Genomic DNA, 26,345 nt, shown 5'->3' with positions numbered 1-26,345 from the left:
TTCATAAGCTCGACCACTGGTGTCAACTGCAAACACCAAATCATTATCCTGAAAATAACTCTCCTCATTAAAAAATGCCTCAGAACTTGAACTATGCATCCATTCTCCGGAAAAAACTTCACAAAAGTTGCTACGATTTACTACTCTCTTCCATCTACTGTTTGTTTTGAAATCAGAAATGACCTTGCTTAGTTTCCTAATTCTATTGATTACCAAAATAAACAACTTTCGCTTAATTTCAAAAGCATGATCAATAATTTTCTCTACATTTTTCTTCTTCTTATAAAATGCCACTTTCTGTTTGCCTTTTTTAATATTTTTTAATAAATTAACTATTATCCTGTTACGGAACATTCGTTTTCGAATGTCCCTAAACTGTTCTTTCCTTCTACTATCATGCACAGAGTAATCTCTTCCTCTACCAGTAACATTTTTGATGGGTCTTTCCTTTCCATTTAAATTACTCTTCTTTTTCTGAACTGAAACATTTTTGCGATAAATACTTTTTTTACTAAAAATATTTTTTAAGAATGATTTTGTGCTCTTACCCGGAGCTTTCTTGGTGTTTTGATAAGTATTTGGGGAAGAGGACTGCTGCAATGAAACATCATCCTGCTGTCTTTGACGTTTTCTAGCCTTTCTAATTCTATTTTTCGTAGGCATTTTTCAAAATAGGAAAAAATCTGCAGTTGAATCTGTGGAAAAATATAATAAAAAATGTTAATAACCACTATTACCAAACAGTAAATGAATAACAGTCATCAAAAACTTAATGCCCTACTTATTATTTAACATAGCAAATCTTTTGCACCAGCACTGCATCACAAAAATGACACACAGTGCTACAAAACATGCATAAAACAATCATAAATCTCTCCCTAATATTTTAAATGATTAATTCAGGATGACGATAAGGTGTGGCCTATCTAAATGTTTGTTTAGGCCCAGATCTTTGGACTGGGGTGAATGTGTGCAGGGCCGGACTGGCTACCGGGCAGTTTGGAATGCTGCTGAGCTGGGGACTGATTTCGCTGATGGGGGCCTCCGTGTACTAAACAAAATTCGTTTTGCTTTCATTATTTCGAAAGCACACGCAGGTTTCCAGGAACGAAATCAACCCCCACCGCTGTGAAATGAGCCCCCAGCTCGGCAGCATTCCAAACTGCCCGGTAGTCAGTCCGGCCCTGAATGTGTGTCATTGATCCTCATTCAGTCCATCGCCTGTTTTGTTTATTTAAGGTGAGGCCAACACATGGTTGCAGATAAGATTTTCACTTAACAAAACAAAGGAGATAATACATGTGAAGGCCTACCAATGAAGTAAGTCATTATTTGAAATCAATTACATTTCTGGATATGTACTGCTAAAGCTTCTTAGGTTGTTTTGGGTCATATTTATAAGGCATATGAGTGTGTATGATGTTATTTTTCCTTTTTAAATGGAAAGCGTTCTTCATGGTGCAAGTTTCTTGTAAATACGCTCCCACCTGCGAAACGGAACTTTGCGATGCGAAGCTGATTGGCTCCCCGGTGTCTGTCAACATTGTAAACAGTCCGGAGCGGCCGCCATCTTATCTCTCGGTAGGATCGAGAGAGAAGAAGAGGTGAAAAACGAAGGGGGAATTTAATGAAAGGGGGCAAGGTATACCCCTGTTGACCCCCTAGGAATGTTGTTGGGGTTTTTAAAGGGTCCCGTGGGGAAAATAAAAAAAATATATTTTTCACGGTAGAAGCGCTTCCCAAACACCGAACTGGGCCGCAAACTGCTGGCGAAACGGGAATTCGCCATTTTGTGCTTCGTTTTAATTAAATTACTAGGTATAAGCGGGTACGGGAGACGTATCCTAATCCCTTATATTTTCTGAGGGTGGCTGAGGACGCTCATATATGTTGATACATGTGTTCCAGCGGCTGTGCGTGAGCTTTTTTTTTTTTTTTGCTGCGTGACGTCTGTTAACGTTCGATTCGAAGGAAATCAGGAAGTGTTGACCACCAATTTGTCAGTGCGATAAAATATTTTGTTATAAATGAATCCTTATTGATAAACATTGTCTGCGCCATCTTGCCTTTTTTACAATGCCACAATTTTGTTGTGCACGGCAGCCATTTTACATGCCAGGCCGGTCCCAGGCTATCACCTAGCCCTGCGGATGTAGTTTATGGCCCCAGCTGTAGAGAATCCAGACATGCCAACCCTCCCGATTCAGGCGTGAGACTACTGATTTCAGTGCTACTCTCCCGCCTCCCGATTCCTGCAAACAAAAACCCGGGGGCATATTACCAACAACTAGCGATAACTTGTTTAGAGACAAAAATTATCGCCGCACATCGGCGATTTTTATCGCAGATAAACCTTGCTATTAGCAAGGTTAATCGCAAATGCGATAAAAAACGGCCGCAATGCATGAATATCGCTGAAAAGTCAGCGATATTCATGCATTATCCAGCAAATGCTCTTAGCCATGTTATCCACCTCCCATTGGATAACATGGCTAAGAACTGCTCAGGGCCCCATGAGGAACGCTTTCCATTTAAAAAGGAAAAAATAACATCATAGAAAAGAATCGTTTTTAAACACAACATATAAATCAATTGTATACCTGCATTCAAGAGGAAATGACTGAAAATGTCCTTGAGACACATGAAAGCGTTTTCTGGAATGCCCTAGCACCTTTTTTTGGACATTATTAACATGGCTATGTAACTCCCATAATCAAAATCTAAATTTGCCAAGCGCAGGTGGGAGCGTATTTACAAGACACTTGCCCCATGAGGAACGCTTTCCATTTAAAAAGGAAAAAATAACATCAAAGACACTCAAATGCCTTATAAATATGACCCAAAACAACCTATGAAGCTCTACCAGTACATATCCAGAAATGTAATTGATTTCAAAAATGGTTTTTAAAAACAACATATCTGTTTCAGCTTACATAAGAGACCACGGAATGGGCTTCATATACAACAATAACTTGTGTTACTGCATGCCAGAATGCTACACCGAATATGCAATTACAATTTTTCAAAGTAACAAAATCTATTTCTATATCACTACAGACAAAGCCACAGTTTAAAAACACAGCTTTCTTCATCATTTTCTCCTTAGCAAGGTTTATCGCAAATGCCATAAAAAACGGCCGCAATGCATGAATATCACCAGGGCCGGACTGGCTACCGGGCAGTTTGGAATGCTGCTGAGCTGGGGACTGATTTCGCTGATGGGGGCCTGCGTGTACTAAACAAAATTCGTTTTGCTTTCATTATTTCGAAAGCACACGCAGGTTTCCATGAACGAAATCAGCCCCCACCGCTGTGAAATGAGCCCCCAGCTCGGCAGCATTCCAAACTGCCCGGTAGTCAGTCCGGCCCTGATTATCGCTGAAAAGTCAGCGATATTCATGCATTATCCAGCAAATGCTCTTAGCCATATTATCCACCTCCCATTGGATAACATGGCTAAGAACTGCTCGCAAATGCGAAAAAAAACGGCCGCAATGCATGAATATCGCTGAAAAGTCAACGATATTCATGCATTATCCTGCAAATGCTCTTAGCCATGTTATCCACCTCCCATTAAATAACATGACTAAGAACTGCTCAGGGTCCCATGAGGAACGCTTTCCATTTAAAAAGGAAAAAAGAACATCATAGAAAAGAATCGTTTTTAAACACAGCATATAAATCAATTGTATACCTGCATTCAAGAGGAAATGACTGAAAATGTCCTTGAGACACATGAAAGCGTTTTCTGGAATGCCCTAGCACCATTTTTTCGACATTATTAACATGGCTATGTAACTCCCATAATCAAAATCTAAATTTGCCAAGCGCAGGTGGGAGCGTATTTACAAGACACTTGCCCCATGAGGAATGCTTTCCATTTAAAAAGGAAAAAATAACATCAAAGACACTCAAATGCCTTATAAATATGACCCAAAACAACCTATGAAGCTCTAGCAGTACATATCCAGAAATGTAATTGATTTCAAAAATGGTTTTTAAAAAAACATATCTGTTTCAGCTTACATAAAAGACCATGGAATGGGCTTCATATACAACAATAACTTGTATTACTGTATTCCAGAATACTACACCGAATATGCAATTACAATTTCTCAAAGTAACAAAATCTATTTCTATATCACTACAGACAAAGCCACAGTTTAAAAACACAGCTTTCTTCATCATTTTCTCCTTAATTCATACTATTCTCTATCTAAAATAAATAAATCTTTTCTCACCTTAGCAAATACTTTTTGAGTTTTGAAAACAGTCTCAGAAATACACCAAATTGTCTTCAGTAGAAGAAAAAGGATGCACTCCAGAGGCTGCAGCTATTGAAAGCACAGAAATACAGATATTCATTTCACATATCTCTCATATTAGCCAATCATAACTCTTCCCTCACTTTTTTCAAATGAAAACCCTTCCCCCCTCTGCCCTCTCTGCCTTTTTTCCATAGCAACAACCTCCTGGAAGACCTCTCATGTTTGCAAATTCACACAACAATGTTTCAATTGAACTCTGAACTCTCAGTGCACCTGCGTATCCAGTGCAATCTTTCATTAAAAGTTTCTTCCTTGACCATTCAAATTACATCTTTCGAAGAACACATCCATGCACCCTAACTTTCTGTTTTCAGAAATGGAAATGCACCAATCACTGCTAATGAATCATTAGCATTGGAAATCCACAGTTTTTTTTTCTTTACAAACTCCTACTGTTTCAACTGCCCTTTCATTACCACACTTCATCTGACTGCAGCCCAACCTTCTCCCACCATGTTTAACGTCTGGATTGTTGGACATAGTTACATCCACTGGGCTCAAAGGTATGCTGAGAACAGAAATTTACACAACCTCAATTTACAAGATGTGGAAATTAAGTGGTTGGGCCAAAGAGGATTAAAATGTCACCAATTGATACCAATGGTGAAAACCTTTATGCATTTGCCAAAACCTAACCTGTAATAGTGCACTGTGGAGGTAATGATTTGGGCACTTTGACAGGGGTAGGTCTGGAAATGCTTTTAAAGGACACCTTTGAGCAATTAATGGCACTTTTTCCTCAAACTGCCTTGGTACATTCCAATATATGCCAAAGACAGAAATGGAGGTGGTCCAACCAATTTTCTCCACAAATTGAGAAAGCGAGGAAGCATGTAAACAAATCTGTTTCAGCTTTCATGAGAGACCATGGAATGGGCTCCCTATACAACAATAACTTGCGTTACTACATGCAAGATATCTACAGAGGAGATGGAGTTCACTTCTCAGATGAGGGCAACAGAATTTTCATTCTGAATTTAAGACGGTGCATTGGTACCTACTTATAAGTACCTAAATGTACCATAAACCCAAAAGCTCTTCTCAGAGCTACCCTTCATCTGATCACTCACAATTATTATTTTTTTCTAACTTTTTTCACTAATTTTCCACAAATTACGCTCCCCGGAGCGCTACCCGGTTCGCTAACCGAAAGCTAACCTCGCGGAATTTTTTTTAAAAATGTTTTTTTTCCGCACATATAAGCCTCCTCAGCCACCCTCGGAAAACCTAGGGGGTCAAGATAAGTCTACCATGACCCCTTCTACCCATTCTAAACATTATTTGCCCTCCATCTTGTATCTTAAACCGACCGAAACACAAAATGGTGGACTCCCGTGACGCTTAAGGTTCGCTAACCGGGCCGCTTTCCAGAAAGCGGTCCTAAAAAAAGGTGGGAAAGTAATTTACAGAAAAACGACTAGAGACACTCTCACCAAATATAGATTAGCTCATACTACATAACAATCCCTTTCATTCTCACAAATTTGATTGAAATTTCATTTAGCCATTTAGCCTGTAGACCTATCTAAATACCCTGAGGTAAATTACTTCACAAAACACATCTAAAGTATTGGAATTGACAACCAATGAAAATTTTACTTTCATTTTCAATTTTTATTACCTGACATTTGATTGGTTATATACCTGAATATATATAAAGGAAGAGAAGGAAACACAGCCATTTTCACTGCTACTTCCTGAACTACATTTCAAGAGCCTTTTCACCTCCCTGTAAAGTAAATTGATAATTTGTAAGTGGCACTTTAAATTAATTTGTAAAAACGTTTTTTGATAATTATTTACTGTCCCCCTGCTATAGTTATAGATACAGATAAGCTCCTCTGTTATATTTATTGATTGACTTACACTTCTCTGCTATAATTATGAATTTACTTACTTTAACTTCACTGTTAAAAAAACAGAACTACATGTCTGAACTTAAACCCAACAGTGCCCTAACTCTTCTAATATAATTATTTTTTTATGCAATTTACAGCAAAAAAATGGAAGGGGAGCACGAAAAAATCAATGTTTCCTTCGACATTACAACAGAAGAGATTTTACCTGAAGAAAATATGGATGAAGATTTTATGGATGAATCTTTTGATGAACAATTTATTGAAAGCTTACAAGACATAGAAACATGCATGTTTGAGGAGATTCCAGATGATGTAATGCTGGAAGTTTTAATGAACTATGAAAATTCTGACCCATAAATTTTTTTATAATCAAAAAAAATAAATAAATAAAAAAAAACTGAACAAAAACAACATATAATTAACATACAGTATTAGAAAAGTCTATCATTCTTTTATCCTTATAGTACACTGCCCAGAACGCTTTCCGGTTCGCGAACTTGGCGCTTATCACGCAAAAAAAAAATAAAAATTTTTTTTGACCCTCCTGGGCCCTTTTAAAACCTCCACATAAAACCTAGAGGGTCAACGAGGATCTACTATGCCCCCTTATGGTAATTTCCCCCTTTGTTTTGGCCTCCTCTTGTCTCTCGATCCTACCGAGAGACAAGATGGCGGCCGCTCCGGACTGTTTAGAATGTTGACAGACACCGGAGGGCCAATCAGCTTCGCATCGCAAAGTTCCGTTTCGCGAAAAGTAAGCGGACCGGAGCGCAGCCCGGAGCGCTGTTACAGATATATATCTTGTTTTGAACGTTAATTTCTCAAAAACTACTGGAGCACATATATTTAGACCTAGCAAAGGCACATCGGGCTAACAGTCCCTACAATTTTGCCAAGTTTCGTGCAAATCCATTCAGCCGTTCGAGCTAAAAGTGAGGCCAACCGCCCTATGGAAATTAACATGGGAAAAACGTGTTTTGGGACCCCCCTTTTATCTCAGCCCCCCCCTTGCCGAAACCCCCCCAAATTTCCAGGAGCTGCTCAGAAACAAAATGTGCCATTTTCCAGAAAATTTCAGCCAATTCCGTCCACAAACGCAAAAGTTATTAGACATAGAATTTTCAGAAATCCCATAGGGAAAAAATCCTAACTATATATACCTACTGGCGACCGCCAGTAGGTAATATATATATATATATATATATATATATATATATATATATATATATATATATATATATATATATATATATATATATATATATATATTACCTACTGGCTATCGCCCAAAACGCGTTTTTAACATTGAGTTTTCCATAGGGCGGTTGGACTCACTTTTAGCTCGAACGGCTGAATGGATTTGCACGAAACTTGGCAAAATTGTAGGGACTGTTAGCCCGATGTGCCTTTGCTAGGTCTCAATATATGTGCTCCAGTAGTTTTTGAGAAATTAACGTTCAAAACAAGATATATATCTGTAACAGCGCTCCGGGCTGCGCTCCGGTCCGCTTACTTTTCGCGAAACGGAACTTTGCGCGCAGAAAGCTGATTGGCTCTCCGGTGTCTGTCAACATTCTAAACAGTCCGGAGCGGCCGCCATCTTATCTCTCGGTAGGATCGAGAGAGAAGAAGAGGTGAAAAACGAAGGGGGAATTTATTGAAAGGGGGCAAGGTATACTCCTCTTGACCCCCTAGGAATGTTGTTGGGGTTATTAAAGGGTTCCGTGGGGAAAATAAAAAAAAAATGATTTTTCACGGTAGAAGCGCTTCACGGGCCGCGAACTGGACCGCAAACTGGTAGCGAAACGGGAATTCGCCATTTTGTGCTTCGTTTTAATTGTTTAGAGACAAAAATTATCGCCGCACATCGGCCACAATGCATGAATATCGCTGAAAAGTCAGCGATATTCATGCATTATCCAGCAAATGCTCTTAGCCATGTTATCCACCTTCCATTGGATAACATGTCTAAAAACTGCTCTGTGCGTGAGCTTTTTTTTTTTTTTTTGCTGCGTGACGTTTGTTAACGTTCGATTCGATGGAAATCAGGAAGTGTTGACCACCATTTTGTCACTGCGAGTAAATATTTTGTTATAAATGAATCCTTATTGATAAACATTGTCTGCGCCATTTTGCGTTTCTGTCCAATGCCACAATTTTGTCGTGCACGGCAGCCATTTTAGATGCCTTGACCAGGGCCACTCTCTGCACGCCGCCGATCCTCAGCATGGCTCCCCACCCTCGCAAGCATCTCCCCCACGCACTGGTCACCCCCGCTCTCTCTCTCATGCATGGGCCATATACTTCCCCCCATCTGCGCTGCTCTTCTCTGAGAATCACACCCTGTGCCCGCCCGACACCTCCCTTTCACCCTATTCACTAACGCACCCTCTGACACTCCTCTTCCTCTGTGTCCGATTGTCCAGGCTGGACCCAGGCTATCACGTAGCCCTGCGGATGTAGTTTATGGCCCCAGCTGTAGAGTATCCAGACATGCCAACCCTCCCGATTCAGGCGTGAGACTACTGATTTCAGTGCTAGTCTCCCGCCTCCCGATTCCTGCAAGGAAAAACCCGGGGGGATATTACCAACAACTAGCGATAATTTTTGTCTCTAACTTGCTTAGAGACAAAAATTATCGCCGCACATTTTTATCGCACATAAACCTTGCTATTAGCAAGGTTTATCGCAAATGCGATAAAAAACGGCCGCAATGCATGAATATCGCTGAAAAGTCAGCGATATTCATGCATTATCCAAGAAATGCTCTTAGCCATGTTATCCATCTCCCATTGGATAACATGGCTAAAAACTGCTCAGGGCAGGTGTTAGGTTTTGGAGATATTCGCGCTTAGCGCGAATATCTCCAAAAGTTGGTAATAGGAGATAGCGATGGTTAGGGACTGTTTCCAGTCGCTAAAATCTTGGCACGCCCACTTTGCATGTCATTAGTGATAAATATCACTGACATGCAAAGCGGGGCCCAAGATGGTCGCTATCTCCTTTTAGCTGTCACTAACTGGTGTTAGCGACAGCTTGGTAATAGGGAGATAATTTTATCTCTTTTTTTTTGGCTTTTAAAGCCAAAAAAGCGGAAATAAACCCCCTTGATAATATGCCCCATGATTTCTCGGGGGTTTCAGCTGACAGGGCTTGGTATTGTGTTACGTGCTAATTTTTCCAGGAAACGTCAGAGGGTCGATGCAGGTGTTCTAGAAGAGGTGATAAACCATTTAAGCCTCATGAACAAGCGCATGGTCTTTTAAGGATTTGTGAAGTACTCGGGGCGGCGGTGTGTGTGTGCCCTCTTTCAGGAGCGGGCGGGGGGGCACTGCCAGCAACTTGCCAGGTCAGGTAGTGTTCAACACGTGCATCACCCTTTCTCTGCCTGCTTTTGCGCTCCATGCTTCGGAAAGGTAAGAAAAAGAACGTGCATTTGAGTTTGAAATGTCCGATCCTGTAGCAGTACACTTGCAAAGCCCACACATGACAATAACCCGATTCAAGGCCCCATTCCCCCGTTTTTAAAAAAATTTATAACACTCCAACAAAGTAACATTATAAAACTTTATTAACTTTTAAATATAATGAACGGAACAAAAACTGTAAAAACATTTAAACATTTTTCACCCAAAAAAGCAACAATGGTCAGAAGCTGTCTTTTGTGCGAATAGTCCCAAGGCAGCACAACGTGCAGAGTTCTTGACGGCACCCAGGTGATGTCGCCTGGGTGCCGCACTGGTTTTGGGATCCTACAATGCTGCTCCGAAAATTGGCGTGGGGCGTCCCGGGTGGTGCGGGGGGAGGCCTCGTCAGTAGCGGTCTGTTGTGCGAATAGTCCCAAGGCAGCAGAACGCGATGAGATGTTGATGGCACCCAGGTGATGTCCAGTAAACTGCCGCACTGGTTTTGGTATCCTACAATGCTGCTCCGAAAATTGGCGTGGGGCGGCCCGGGGGGGGTGGGGGAGGCGGCGTGAACGGGCCTCCCCAGGTGGCGGCCATCCAGCTGAGTTGCGCCCACCTTGTTTCTGGATCATTCAGACTGAAGCTGGCGTCAGCATGAGAGCACCACCATCTCGTAGCTCCGTCGTGGCCATTTCACGAGCAGACATGGCAGCCGCTCCCCACCAGAAGCCTGCGGGAGTCGGGGGCCCCCAAGACTTTTGTAGAATCTTCACGGCTGAGGGGACGTTTTCGAGAATGGGACCCAAGCCCTATCAGGGAAGCGTCCGAGTTCCAAGGAGTCCCAGGGCCATTTTAGTGGACCAGGCCCAAATCCGAAGAGCCGGCCGCCATTTTGAGAGTCCTGTGGCAGCCGCCTATCGCTGCACCGCAAGAGCGGGAGCAACTCAACTACATGGTGAGCGAGACGCTGTAGTCGCAAGAGCGGGCGGTAAACAGCTGAATGGCGGAAGAGGCACAGTGTAGCAAAAGCGGGCGGAATGGCAACTGAAACGGTAAAGGGGCGCCCCACTACAGCGTGTCTTCAGGTCAAACGGATTGTGGGACAAGGTCCAGAATAGAAGAGTCATCAAAAGGCAAAAAGTTCCGCCGGACCCCGAGAGCCGGCCGCCTATGTCGGGGGCGATCTCAGGCTACACCGGTGCTATAAGACTTGGGGAGGGGGTCGGAGCCAAGTGTCTTCTCCGAGTCCATGGCCATCACACCGCCCCTCGGGGGCCTCCGTCAAGCTGTTTAGGAAGGTTTCATATCACATTGTTTTCTAATGCAGTCAGGTCCACAAACGACACTCACTTACTTTGAGAATAGTGAAGCTGCAGTAGGTGGAAATAAGCTTCAGACAGTGTTACAAGCGCTGCTCAGAACTCTGAACTATGGTACCCAACATCCAGAACTTATGCCATTTGAGAATGGCAGTGACATTGAAGCAACTCAGGGACCAAAACCATTAACGTACTTTCACGTATGAAAATCTTACTTGGGGAGGGGGCAGGAGCGAAGCGCCCCCTCCCAGTCCGCGCCACCACACCGTATGTTGTAAATCTGAAGCCATCGTTCTACAAAGTCAACCAACCTTGGATTGAAAAATCTAGAAAAATGTACAAACTGAAAACCAGTTTTGGTCTGCATAGCATCAGTAGCAACGCTTGCTATCAGAGTGCATGAGTTTCATGCTCGATCGATTGAGCTAGCCGGATCGGGCAATAAAAAGTATAAAATAGTTATGTAAATAGTTATTTAATAAAATGTTTTACTCTGTTTCTTTGCTGGTGTGTTGTCTATATTTTTAATATTTGCATAGGGTTTGTCGGGGTGGGTGACGGAGTCGAGCTGTCTTGCAGCCCTCATGGTGTGGAGCTAAGTTCATCTCACTATTTTCGTATTTCTCATGAAGGGTTGTTCCTAATATTTCTATTTTAGCGAGGTCAAAAAGAGATCCAATTAGTGGCCTACTGATTTTGCTTGATTACTTTTATTTTTTTACACGATTTTTCACTATCTGCAAAGACTAAACAGAGTATTGCGACTTTGTGCTTGTTTGTAAATAGAGAATGAACTAAAGAGAATCAATTGTAAAACAGTAAATGCTTGGATAACAATCAATCAAATGGAGAGACAAGCAGGTACGACGGATTACAACGGGGGTAAAGGTCTGCGTTAACTACCGTTCACTATCTGCAAAGAGAGAGTACTATAAGAGAAAAGAGGGGAGGGGGGGGGGTGCAGCGTTCAAAGCACATCAGCGTGCATAAATACGAAAATGTTTTTATCTATCACGTACTTGACATTTTAAAGCTTTTCATATTTGCTATTAAAAAACCATTGAAATTCACTGAAAAAACCATAGGTTATAGTCGAAATATAGTTAGGAATTTGCATTTACAAAACCTTGAAAATTCAATGAAAAAACCATTGGTTTTAGGCCATATATAGTTAGGGATTTGCATTTACAAAACCTTATTTTACTCGCATAAAACCATTGAAATTCCATATATAGTTAGATGCGCTAACTATATATCGCGCACCCGCAATCCACTGCTGATGATGTCACATATTACATCATTCATGACATGGTCAGTGACATCACTGATGACATCACTGATGACAACTCAAATGACATCACTGATGACATCTCAAATGACATCACTGATGACATCACTGATGACAACTCAAATGACATCACTGACAACATCACAGATGACATCATTCATGTGTTAATACGATGAACCTCTACAGACTCTGATATATCCTTAGATACACTCAGTGAAAACAGACACTCACAGGCTTTCACTCATCCATGGAGTTACTCATACACCTAGACAGTCATGCAAAGAATCAAACACACCTCCAATTCCTCAACTATACAGTTATACACACCTTACTTATTGAAACATATTCTAATACATATTTACTCTCTTATACAATCCTTGATACATGTTCACAATGATCCATACAGCCACTCACACATTCACTGGCTGTTATGCACAGTTATTTATATATGTTAACTCTCACATGTACTGTGTTTTACATATGTACTTACTTTGACATGTAGCACTGAGATATCCATTCACTCACCAATACACTCATGCACACAGTCAACCGCCCATATAGCTGTTTCCACATGCACTCTTGAACTCATACACCTAGTGAATCAACTGCTTACACATCTATGCACAGAATCACACACCTCCCAGCCACCCACACACATACTCAGTCTCCCATACAAATACTTGAGCAACCAATCAATAACCCATATAGTTATTTATATAGCTACTGATCAACACATGCAGCAGTTTACAGAACAACAGATATAATGATACACAAATTAATACAGTTTAATCACTAACCTATGCACTCAGTGAGACACATTTAATCACTCCCTCATACAGTCAGTCATGCACCTACTAAATCCTTCATCCAGACATTTATACATCCACTCATTCTTCAATATGTAAGACATATTTTAACTTTACAGAAACTTCCAGTCACTGGATGTTGTCATCAGTGATGTCATTTGAGTTGTCATCAGTGATGTCACTGACCATGTCATGAATGATGTAATATGTGACATCATCAGCAGTGGATTGCGGGTGCGCGATATATAGTTAGCGCATCTAACTATATATGGAATTTCAATGGTTTTATGCGAGTAAAATAAGGTTTTGTAAATGCAAATCCCTAACTATATATGGCCTAAAACCAATGGTTTTTTCATTGAATATATATATATATATATATATATATATATATATATATATATATATATATATATATATATATATATATATATATATATATATATATATATATATATATATATATATCTTCACTGAAGAAAACATAGGTTTCAGAGGTGCTATAGATATATATAGAGAAGTATTTCAGAAGCTAAGAAGTGTGTTACAGGACAGTCTTGGCGGTTGAGCACTTACACGCAAGGAGCTGTGATTTTATGACTTCTACTATGAATACATTTCATTGCCAGAATAGCAATTTAAATACACTTGATGTTTGCAATATGCTCTGCTGACAAGCATAGATAGTGAGTAATGAGGCTGCAGTATTACCATAGCCACAAGACATAAAAAGCCACTAGAAGGCTCAGGGTGAATTACTGTAGTAATTCGCTAGCTCTAAGGCTCCCTGGTGTCGTTTGATGAGTTCATCTGTTTTTTTACTTTGTTTTTATGCCTTTAAAAATGACTGCTGCAGTTTAATAATACAAATTCTGGCTCTGAGATGTACATAATGTTTTCTTACATAACATTGACTCTGCAAAAAATTACCAGCATTAAACTGACCTTCAAAGATAAAGCACCAATGTTTTTATTTGTGTAGACTCCAACCTGGAATATGCTATTCTCCACGCGCTGCAATTGGCATATTTAGCCACATCACCTTAAAAACTACAGTGATTTGCTGCCATCTTCAGTTAACATTAAAAAAGCGCAGGGACTCTGTGTATGTTAGGAACGGAAACCGAAACCTGATTGAAGTCTAAATCTTTCTTCGAAAATTGTTTTAACACGAGGCCTAATGGTTCATTTCACACGACCATTTCCATACAATTTGCCAAATGGGTACGTGTTTTCCTGCATTGTGCGAGGGACGTTTTACAAACATAATGCAAATAAAAAAACTCAAGGTCTGCGTAAAGGATCAGACCTTCCCGATAGATTTTGATGGGATCCCCCAAGTACAACATGAGGCCAAACAACGTTTTATAATGGTATTTTCCTGAGAAATTAAATATTGCTGCTTTGCAACTTTATTCAGTCTCCTGTCATTCTTCTTAGAGATTAAAGTACCCTCCTTAACTTCTACCTTGCACATCATATCTTCATTCACATTTAGGCTGCTAGCCTTAGCGAAGTACAATAATACTTCCAGAATCGAACTCATTTATTTGTTCTTCCAAGGATAATAAACATCTATTAAGCTTGTAGAAATAATTTTTTCTCTTTCACCTCACCCACCCATCTCCCTGCCCCTCTGGCAATACCAAACTCTCTCGTCCGATCAAACCCCATCTCTCTCCACAATTAAGCAAAATACAATGCATTGTAAAACAAGCATTGGCATATCCAATAGGTCTCGCCTTTGGGAAATTGTGTGTTTAGCCTAAATGTTTAACTTTGTTGTAGAGCATTGTGGCTGCTATGCGTTATGTTGAAAAGTTATAATAAAAAGTGTTAAGCATTTTTGTGACCTTTATACAAGCGAAGATAATATTATATATGATTTAAAAATCTTATTGAATAATGATTTTAAATAAAAAATGTCTTCTAGTTTTTTTGTAGTTGCATGTGGCGTGTAATTATGTGGCACTCAGTGGTATTATTTTGAGTGTATGTTGCGCGCTGAGTGCAGTGTAGTTATGTAGCATAATATTATATGGCACTGAGCGGTATTACGTGGAGTGTATGTTGCATTTTGTTGAGTGTAATTATGTGGCACTGAGTGGTATTATTTGGAGTGTATGTTGCATTGAGTGTAGTGGTGTTGTGTGGAGTCTATGTTGTATTTAGTAGTGTTTAATTATGTGGTGTGTAATTATGTGGCGTGAGTGGTATTTGGAGTGTATGTTGCATTGAGTGCAGTGTAAATATGTAGCATTTAATTACATGGCAGTGTGTGGTTTTATGTGGAGTGTATTGGTGTTGCATTGAGTAAAATTTAAGTATGTGGCATGTAATGATATGGCACTTAGTGGTATTATGTGGTTTGTATTGTTATGTTATGTTATGTTAATTTATTTCTTCTATAGCGCTCGGCTACTCCAAGGAGCATCCCGGCGCTTTGGCGAAGAATATCAGCAAGTAAGACAACAACATAACAACTAAAATGCAGACAAAAGAGAGAGAAAAAAATTATTTGGTAAAAAGCCACGTTTTAAGATCTTTTCTAAAAGCAAGGAGACTGGGAGCCTGTCTATGGGAAAGTGGTAGTTCATTTCAAGCCTTCGGAGCTAGGTAGCGGAATGATCGACCTCCCATCCTTGTACGCCTGATAGCCGGGACTGTCATCTTGGATAAACAAGATGATCTCAAGGACCTGCTAGGTACATATCGGGAGAGACGTTTCCTTATGTACTTGGGGCCAGTGCCTTGTAAAGCTTTGAAGGCAAAAGTCAGGCTTTTGAAAAGAATTCTCTTTGCGATCGGTAACCAGTGTAAGGTGTTCAGTAGGACAGTGGCACCTGCTCTTCTCGGGAGCCCGTAGATAGCACGGGCTGCCGAGTTCTGGACTACTTGCAAACGGGTCAAAAGATATTTTGGTAGACCCAAGAAGAGAACGTTTGCATAGTCCAGTCGAGATCCAATCAAGGCCTGAACAATTATCTTCCTATGCTGAAGAGACACTAAAGGAAGAAACTTCCTCAGCATCCGTAAAATGCCGAAGCATTTACCTGAAAGGCACGAAATATATGGCCCAAAGGACAGTTCACTGTCCACAATCACTCCCACGTTTTTAGACTTGAGAGACACATTGTCAGGGGGAAACATATCTTGTGGCCACCAAGCTTTCCAGTCTGGTTCACAGGCGCATCCAAAAAAGAGCAGCTCCGACTTATCGGAATTGCACTTTAAGCCATTACACCTGAACCACTCAAAGACCGCACCAAGGCAATCCCTGATCTGTATGCCGTCGAATGACACGCTCCTATCACAAGTGAATAGGAGCTGGGTGTCATCGGCGTAGGATACGACCTGGGCGCAAAAGGACTCCGCGACTACTGCCAGAGGGGCCATAAAGATGTTAAACAGCATGGGGCTGAGAATGGAACCCTGCGGGACCCCCACCTCTAGCGGAGCCATATCAGCGGAGAAAGGGGGCGCCCAGATCGTTTGCCGGCGGTCAGCCAGAAATGATTTAAGCCAATTCCACACCGTTCCCCGAAGGCCGCTCTCCCAGAGTCTTGCAAGGAGGCGATCGTGAGGAACGGTGTCGAAAGCCGCCGACAGATCAAGCATTACCAACATGGCTCTTCCCTCAGAGTCGAGTACTTCCCTGATGGCATCCGTGACTTCGAGGAGAGCCGACTCCGTTCTATAATTTGCACGGAACCCAGATTGCTTGGCGTGCAACAGATCGTTTCCTTCGATGAAATTGGAAATCGTCCGATGTGCAAATCTCTCGGCCACTTTCGCCAGGGCAGGGAGAAGGGAAATAGGCCTATAGTTGGCATGGATAAGGGGGTCCAAGGTAGGCTTCTTGATCAGTGGTAGGATCAAAGCATGCTTCCATGCCTGCGGAACCACACCTGTTGACAGGGAGGAATTCAGAAGGGGGTTCAGCAGGTCATTTAAGGCAGGTGCCACCTTCCCCAGATGTTTAGCCGGGCACGGATCAAGTGGAGAGCCTGATTTCAAACTTGACAGAAGCTCGAGAGAAGTGTCAAGACACAGATGGGGAAATTCTGAAAGAAAAGGGCCTTGACCCTCCATAAATGAAGGGAGGGATGAAGGGCTCGAAACCAACTGTGAGCTAGAGTCGGAAAGAGAGGCTTGAATGGTTGTGATTTTACTAACGAAGAAAGTTGCAAGCTGTTTTATCCATACTTCTGAATGAGTATGAGATGGAGTACAGATAGCTGGAGAAGTAACGTCCAGAACAACTTTAAAAATTTCTTTACAACCATTTTCTGCCTCATCAATTCGACGCTCGAAATAAGACTTTTTTTCATTCCAGATCGACTGATGGTAGGCTTTAGTGATCGCTCGATATTTCAATTTTTCAGTCGGATCATAGGCCCGTCTCCACACTCTCTCGGCCCTTTTACATCCCTGCCGTTGCATCTTTAATTGGGGAGTGAACCATGGGGCCGACGCTCTACGTTCACCTGATTTAGGCTTTTTTTCGGGGATTAAGGTCTCAAATCTGGTTATCAGCCATTTGTGGAAGAGAGCAAGATTCTCTTCCAAATTGCCCAAAAGAGGACATGGAAAGGTGGTAAGGGCCTCAGATAACATATCCACCGAAAGTAGATGGAAAGGGCGCGAAGTCCGCGTGGTCTCTATTGATTCTCTCACCCGAGTAAGAGCGGTGGCAGGCACGGAAAAGGAAATCAAGAAATGATCAGACCACAGTACTGGTTGTATGGAAGTTATAGTAATAGATTTCGTTGAAAAAACCTGATCCAGGGTATGGCCTTTATTGTGTGTTGGTTCTTGCAGAAACGGAGACAATCCTAATGGGGCTGTGATGTCACTAAGTTTTATTGCATCGGGGTCAAGTATATTATACATGTGGACATTAAGATCCCCAAGAAGAACACAGTGCTCAGATCTAAGACAGGGGACTGAGAGCGCTACTTGTAGCTCATCAAAGAAAAGCCCTGCAGGTCCCGGGGTTCTATACAGAAGAATCCCGGTACAGGCCTGAAGGGGAGAGAAATGAAGGGTGAAACCGAGGGCTTCACATCCCTGAATGTTCTCTACCGGGAAGGTTGAGCAGGGAATGTTTTTATTTACAACAAGTGCTACTCCTCCTCCTCTGCCCGATATTCTATCCCCCCTGAAGATGTTGTATTCTGGAAGGATGGCGTTGGCTAAATCAGGTGCGGAGCAATCACTTAGCCAGGTCTCTGTAAGAAATAAGCATGATATATTGGAATTCTGTAATAGATTACAGATATCAAGAGAATGACAGTTCAGGGATCTGGTATTAAGAAGAAGGCATTGAAAAGGAGCCGGGATATTGTCCAGTGCGGTTCCAGTAGACATCGGAAAACGCCAACCGCAGATCGAGCAACCTTTCCTTGAGGCCCGACCGCCAGGGAAGATATGATGACATTGGCCACGGGGGGGCGTAAAGCAAGTAAATCTGCCGAGGTATAGCTAATCATATCTATGAAACAGCATAGAGGTTCAGATGCAAAAAAGACACATAGCCGTCCAGCCCCGTCCGCTGCCGAGACGCTGACGGGCGCAGACGGGCAGGACTCTGGCAAGACTCCGGCAAAGCGGAGGCCGACCCGCTGCGCGATCCCGCTGCGCTCGGAGGACTGGTTTAAGTAGTCCCTCCAGGTGGGGAGCAAAGCGACCCTCCAGTACACTCAAGATGTCGCTGGAAGAGCGTCAAAGCCCTTCCCAAGATGGCGCCCGCTAGGGAAGCAAGAGAAACCCTCAGCCACCCCGGAACCGGGCCCGCTCAAGCGGCGGTGCTCTCACTATTGTAGTGCAGGTAAGGGCAGAGCCCTGAAAATGCTGCCGATTAAAATCAGGGTGAAAGAAAATAAAAACGAACAAAAATGCAAAACAGGGTATTAAAAGCAGAACGCGCTCACCACGCTGCGCAAGAGCTGCTAATGCTGCCAGTACCTGGCTAATAAATTCTATCAGGTGCACAACACACGGGGACCGCCTTAAGTAGTCCCTCCAGGTGGGGAGCAAAGCGACCCTCCAGTACACTCAAGATGTCGCTGGAAGAGCGTCAAAGCCCTTCCCAAGATGGCGCCCGCTAGGGAAGCAAGAGAAACCCTCAGCCACCCCGGAACCGGGCCCGCTCAAGCGGCGGTGCTCTCACTATTATAGTGCAGGTAAGGGGAGAGCCCTGAAAATGCTGCCGATTAAAATCAGGGTGAAAGAAAATAAAAACGAACAAAAATGCAAAACAGGGTATTAAAAGCAGAACGCGCTCACCACGCTGCGCAAGAGCTGCTAAAGCTGCCAGTACCTGGCTAATAAATTCTATCAGGTGCACAACACACAGGGACCGCCTTAAGTAGTCCCTCCAGGTGGGGAGCAAAGCGACCCTCCAGTACACCCAAGATGTCGCTGGAAGAGCGTCAAAGCCCTTCCCAAGATGGCGCCCACTAGGGAAGCAAGAGAAACCCTCAGCCACCCCGGAACCGGGCCCGCTCAAGCGGCGGTGCTCTCATTATTATAGTGCAGGTAAGGGGAGAGCCCTGAAAATGCTGCCGATTAAAATCAGGGTGAAAGAAAATAAAAATGAACAAAAATGCAAAACAGGGTATTAAAAGCAGAACGCGCTCACCACCTTGCATTGAGTAGAATTTAAATATGTGGTGTGTAATTATGTGGCACTGAGTGGTATTATATGGAGTGTATTTATGTTGTATTGAGTAGAGTGTAATTATGTGGCACTGAGTGGCAATATGTGGAGTGTATTTAAGTTGCATTGAGTAGAGTGTAATTATGTGTCTTGTAATTATGTGGTATTTAGTGGTATGTGGTGTGTATTTATGTTGTATTGAGTTGAGTGTAATTATGTGGCGTATAACTATGTCACACTGATTAATTATGTGGTATTTAGTGGTATTTGGAGTGCATTTATGTTGCATTGAGTATAGTGTCATTGTGTGCTGTTTATTTATGTGGCAATATGTGGAGTGTTTTTATGTTGCCTTTAATATAGTGTTATTGTGTGATATGTAATTATGTGGTACTGCGTGGTATTATGTGTAGTGTATGTATGTTGCATGGAGTATAGTGTAATTATATGGTGTGTAAATATGTGACACTGAGCTGTATTATGTGGAGTGTATTTATGTTGCATTGAGTAGGGTGTAATTATGTGGTGTGTAAATATGAGGTACTGAGTCTCCAGATGATGTGCATACATCCTTTTTAAAGTTGTAATTCGGCTGAAATTACAGGCTAGGATGCTCAGTGTTGTTTTAGGAATGCATGTTTATATATATTGTGCGTTAATTTTTTTGTTTTATTGGAATGTAGCAATGTGCATTACTGCAGACACTGGATCAAATTAAGCCCCCCTGCAGGGGTGACGCTGATCTGCTTTCTGTTAACACGCCCATGTGCCTACTGAAAGACAGCTGTTTAAATTAACCCCCTGCATGGGCCTGTATTACGTGCCTGGCTTTGAGGGTGAAAAGAAGTGGTTGAGTACAATATGAAGGGACATCAAGTTTCCTGCACAGCAGTCACAACAACATTTTAATATGAGTGCGTGGTAACACCCGAGGATGAGAAAGGGCCTGGCTGAGAGGAAAGAGGAACAAAGGGAGTTTTATGGCATTGAATTGTGGCAGATACCGCGTTAAATTAAGTTTCCTGCACAGTAGGCATAAAAACATCCTATGTGTTGTATTGAAACCATTTGGAATATAAAGGGGTGGCGGGAATGAGAACTCCCAAACGCTTCTCAACAAATCCCATCAAAGTTTACCTTGAAAAACAACGCAACATGGCCATACTTTTACTCCTTTTCTGAAGAAGCTATAGGCAAATTTATCAATGCCCTGATGCCTTCCAATCACCAATCACCTCACTGACCCTCTCCCCGCAAATGCGGTTAAAGATTTTACACCTATGCTACTACCCATATGGACCAAGATCATCAACAGTTCACTTCAACAAGGCTGCATCCCGGACTCCCTAAAGGTAGGGCAAGTGTCTCCCATCCTTAAGAAACCCACAGCTGACCCCACGGACCTCATCAACTACCGCCCAATCTCCAATATTCCCACCCTGGCCAAACTTCTGGAAAAATGTGCTCATCACCAACTGACAAAACATATCGACCACTTCAACCTCCTAAATAAACACCAATCCGGCTTCCGTGCAAATCACAGCACGGAATCAGCCGTGACACACATCATTGTTGATGAACTTCGACTACTTGATCATAACGAAGCATGTCTCCTCATCCTATTAGACCTTTCCTCAGCATTCGACACGGTCAAACACGAACACTTGATACATCTGTTGAAACACAGAATGGGTCTTTCAGGACCAGTGCTCGACTGGTTTACCTCTTTTCTGCATAACCGGACTTAAAAATTCAAGGTCAACAACACACTGTCCAAACCAGTTCCTGTTACGCTAGGAGTCCCACAAGGTTCCTCGTTATCCCCTACACTCTTCAACCTCTTCGTGGAACCACTCACCGATCTATTACAAACATCCAATGTGCAATTCCACATGTATGCAGACGATACCCAACTCTACCTCAAGATCAACACCTTAGACAACATTAATGTACTCAACAATACTCTTAAGACCACCAAAACATGGCTGGCAGTGAATCACCTCAAACTGAATGCTTTAAAAACTGAATTCCTACGTATTGCTCCACCCGCCAAAGTCCCCACTATGCACAATTTGATATAACACCTCACAGCACTCGATGTTCAACCAACCATTGTGGATTCGGCGAAATCACTGGGTGTAACTTTGGACTGTAACCTTAATATGCAGCAGCATATTAGTAATGCAACGAAGGGAGCAAACTTTCAGATCAATACACTAAGGAAGCTGAAACTCTTCCTACCTCCCAATGACTTCAAGTTAGCGGTTCAGGCTCTAGTTTTACCTCGGCTGGACTATGGAAGTGTCTCGTTATGCGGTCTCCCCAAAGCCACCACAGCTCCTCTAGGAGCCTCCACCAATGCGGAAGCGAGACTCATCACTGGTTCGAAAAAAAGGGCCCACATCTCCACGGATCTAAAATCTTTAAACTGGCTGCCATTTGAAGCCGGAATCCACCTGAAAATAGCTTGCATGACGCACAGGGCCCTACATCATAGTGCACCCAGCTATCTCACACAAAAACTCACAATATCCGAAGGGTCAAGATCAACAAGAAGCGCGGAAAACCTCCTTCTGAAACCACAAAAATTCAATAAGAAAAAAACGTATAATCGTTCCTTCTCAGGAATGGCACCCAGGATATGGTATGCCCTGCCACCAGAAATAAGAATGAACCCCTCCACCTCTTCCTTCAAACAGGAAGTAAAAGGCATCCTTATGGCTACATTTAGGTAAACATAGCCTCACATGACTTTGGTGAACTCCTATTCCATTCTTCTTACCTACCAATCTAATGCTTGGCTTTTATATGTACAGTTTTGTTCCACTTTTTGTGACGTTCTCATCTTCAATGTATTACCATCTTCCTTCAAAACAGACCGGTCCAGTTTTGCACCTTATCTGATTTGCCCTTCTATCTGTGATTGTCTTTGCTCCTATTCTTTATGGTCCTGTCTATCCTTAATGTTTGATCTGTCCTTTTGCTCGTTTATTAAATAACCTCTTCGATGCTCATGACGAGTTGAGCTCATCATGAGGCATGGTGCTCGTGTGCTCATGACGAGCTCAGCTCGTCATGACCACACCCAGTTACATTAGGGCCCAGCACCGGGGGTAAATCTGCACAGCACACAAGGTGTTAAGTGTTTGATGTTATTCTGACGGTCCTGATTACTTTTATTGTTTGATATGCCCAAACACCTTTATTGTTCGCGCTCTGATACCCGCAAGGGTCTTGTTCGCGCTCTATAAAACTTTCAAAAGAAATAAAGAAATAAAGAAATAAAGAAAGAAAAAAAAGAAAGAGCGGCGCTAAGGGGAAACAGGGGTTGCAGGAGAGAGAAGAGGCAGAGGGGAGGAAGGTGGAAGAGAAAGTGTTTTACGGTGTGTGGGGTGATACAATTAACAGTTAATTACAGCAGCAGGAGAGGCAAATGTTTAGATAAATGTAGGCACGTACTGATATTCAAATTGAGAAGTGCAGCCCCTTTGTGCCTTCAGCGCTAAACTAGCACCGATTTTCTGCTGTTGAATAAACATACAGCTCGCTGGGGTAGTAGAGATAAACTAGGCTATTGTGCCAGCTCCCGTACTTGGGACTCTGTTACCACCCTGTCCTCTTGGGTATAAGCTGGCAGATGTGTGACCCCTGGCACTCCCTGTACCGAGATCAGTGATTAAGCTGGGCATTAGCGTGAATCCTTTCATGTTGGGTCCAGAGATCTGTCTCGCTCACGTTCATTCTGGTCTCCACGCTACTTTCGGTTCTTGTTTTATGTAGGGAAGTAAGAGGATGTGTAAGATGAGTGTATATAATTATTTTCAATACAAAATATAAACCCGATATAAGTTGGTAATTAAACAACATTTTGTTTTCTTTCCCGCTCCTTCCGCGATTTTCTTATGAATTTTTGTCATGGTTCTTTTCTGCCAGGCCACACGTCACATTGTGCTTGCATTAACTGTTAGCATTAAACTGACGGATCCTCGGTGGGCCCGACCTGTCCTATTCCAACCACGTCCGCCTCCTTGGAGGAAGTGATGCGCAAAAACTGCTGGTGATGGCTTCGTCCAAAGTTCCGCTTATCTAATGAGACGGCCGCACCCCCCTTCTGGCCTGAGGCATGCCGAATTTGTCAGCTAGAGAGACCTACTTGCAGAATTTAGCAGCACGAAACGAGCGAGAGTGACTGCAGTTTTCTCAAACCAGCCTGGGGTGCAACTCTTCTCTTGTTTCCTGAAACCCAGCCGAGGAGGAAGGTAGTTTGCGTTTCAACCCGCTGCTTTCACACAGTATCTGAGGGATTATTTCCATAAACAAGCGTAAAAGTACTTGTTCTTTATACCAGTTTTACCACCAACTTCTAGTTGGTGGTAAGTTGCGAATTCCATGAAAATCGCAAATTTTTGCATTTTTCAAAGTGCGATGTGACGCACAAACATGCCCTTAGGGCATGTATGTGCGCCACATGTGCACCCATGCATATTTCAGGGGTGCAACAGGGTGTCCTTTGGAAACCCCTGCACACTTGAGATTATTCTCAATTTGCGATTAGCAAATTGCGAATCACAAATTGAGAATGACTTCCCATTCATTCCTATGGGCCTCCTGGCCCATAGAAATGAATGGGAAAGTATTCCTTAATTGTGATTTGCAATTTGCTAATCGCAATTAACCCCTTCCGTGCGGCCGCGATTTTCCCCGTGTGCGGCCGCCGGCCGAACACGGGCGGGCCATGACGAACCCCAGCCGTCATCAGCACACGAGCACTGTAGTGCATGACGGCTGGGGTTCGTCACCAGCATGGAAGGGGTTAAGGAATTTTATGAAATCGCAAAAAAAATGCGATTTTGTACATACATACCTATTTGCGATTCTCAAATAGCGATTTCTTAAAAATCGCTATTTGCGAATCACAAAACTGGATGATGATACATATGGCCCTCAGTTAGTTTCAAACTTTATTTCGAAGCAGCAGCTTCATTTAATGTTTCTGGTGGACATAAAGGAGCTATGTTTACATTTAAACTCACTTCATCCATCATAAGTTGTCTTTCTGTGCTCGCTGTGAAAGTTCTCTCCCACATCTGAAAGCCCCATCTCAGTTCCTTGGTCTAGATTCACAAAGGAATGTCCATTTTCGTCCATTTTTTCTTGTTTATATTTGAACTCCGACTACCATAGAGATGGTGTCCAATGGTCGTCAAGGATCATGGCGATACCTTGGAGTCCCGGATGTTTGTGCATTTGTAGTAGCGTCAACGAACGAGGTATTGCTAACCACTGTTATTAGTAGAGCAGACTGTCGCCCCAGCGCTGAAAGATGACCAGGGCCGGAGTGGGAACCAAATCCGGCCCCGGCAACGTGCTCGGCCGCCCCCCCTCCCCACTCGGAAGGGTTGGAGGTGCCGCCGAGCTCCTGGGCGGGGCCAGTTTTCGGCCGATTTTGTTACAGGGCCGATTTTGCAGCTATCCCTGTAACAAAAACGGCCCAATGGGGCCCAGAACCGGCCCGCCCATGCGGCGCACCGGGGGATTGCTTGGTGCCCACTATGGCCAGTCCGGCCCTGAAGATGACAGACTGCCCGAGTACCCTTGGGCCTGGAAGTAGGGCTCATTGTTAAAATGGGCTTTTATGAGTGCAAAGCCCTGTTATTCTGGTAGCGCTGGCTTTGCGGCTGATGTAATTTTAGTGTCAAAATGTGTCTACTCTTCTAACCTTTGTTGTGTGAATAATTTTTGGTATGGCTGTTCATTAATGCTACTTTTTGGACTACATTGTTTTAACCGGTTCAAATGATCTGTCTTTGTTGTTATTGTTAATATTAACTTTTTTAATGTAGTGTGTCCGACCTTACTTCTGCTATTTCTAAGCACTGTAAGCAGTACAAGTTTTGCTACTCAGTATGGTGGTACTCAATCTATCGGCATTGGAGGGAAGAATCTGCATTGCCAGAATTTGAACTCCAGACCGTTAAATCATTGCAGATGTCAAGTTCAAGTTTGGGCATTTGTATAGCGCACTGCTCACCCAGAGGGTCTCAAGGTGCTTGGGGATGTGGTTCATTATTTGTCGAATAGCCAGGTTTTAAGTTCTTTTCTGAAGGAGATGTGGTTTTGAGTGAGGCGGAGGTGGTGGGGAGTGAGTTCCAGGTCTTGGCGGCAAGGAAGGAGAAGGATCTGCCACCCATGGTGGATTTTCGGATGAGTGGGACAGCGGCGAGGGCTTGATTGGACGATCTTAGTTGGCGGGTGGGTTTGTAGAAGGACAGTCGAGTGTTGAGGCATTCGGGTCCTAGATTGTAGAGGGCCTTGTGTGCGTGGGTGAGAAGGCGGAATGTAATTCTTTTGTTGACGGGAAGCCAGTGGAGGTCTTTTAGGTGTCCGGTGATGTGATCTTGGCGAGGGATGTCTAATATGAGTCTCACTGATGCGTTTTGGATGCGTTGGAGTTTTTTCAGTAATTTTGCTGTGATTCCAGCGTATAGTGTGTTACCGTAATCCAGTCGACTCGTGACCAGTGCGTGGGTGACAGTCTTTCTTGTCTTGAGGGGGATCCAGCGGAAGATCTTTTTGAGAATGCGAAGTACGTTGAAGCAGGAGGATGAGACTGCGTTGACTTGTCTGGACATCGAGAGAGAGGACTCTAGGATGAAGCCAAGGTTACGTGCATGGTC

The sequence above is a fragment of the Lissotriton vulgaris genome, chromosome 4_1 (assembly GCF_964263255.1).
Source record: "Lissotriton vulgaris chromosome 4_1, aLisVul1.2, whole genome shotgun sequence".
Lineage (NCBI taxonomy): Eukaryota > Metazoa > Chordata > Amphibia > Caudata > Salamandridae > Lissotriton > Lissotriton vulgaris.
Note: the sequence above shows the minus strand (reverse complement) of the source record.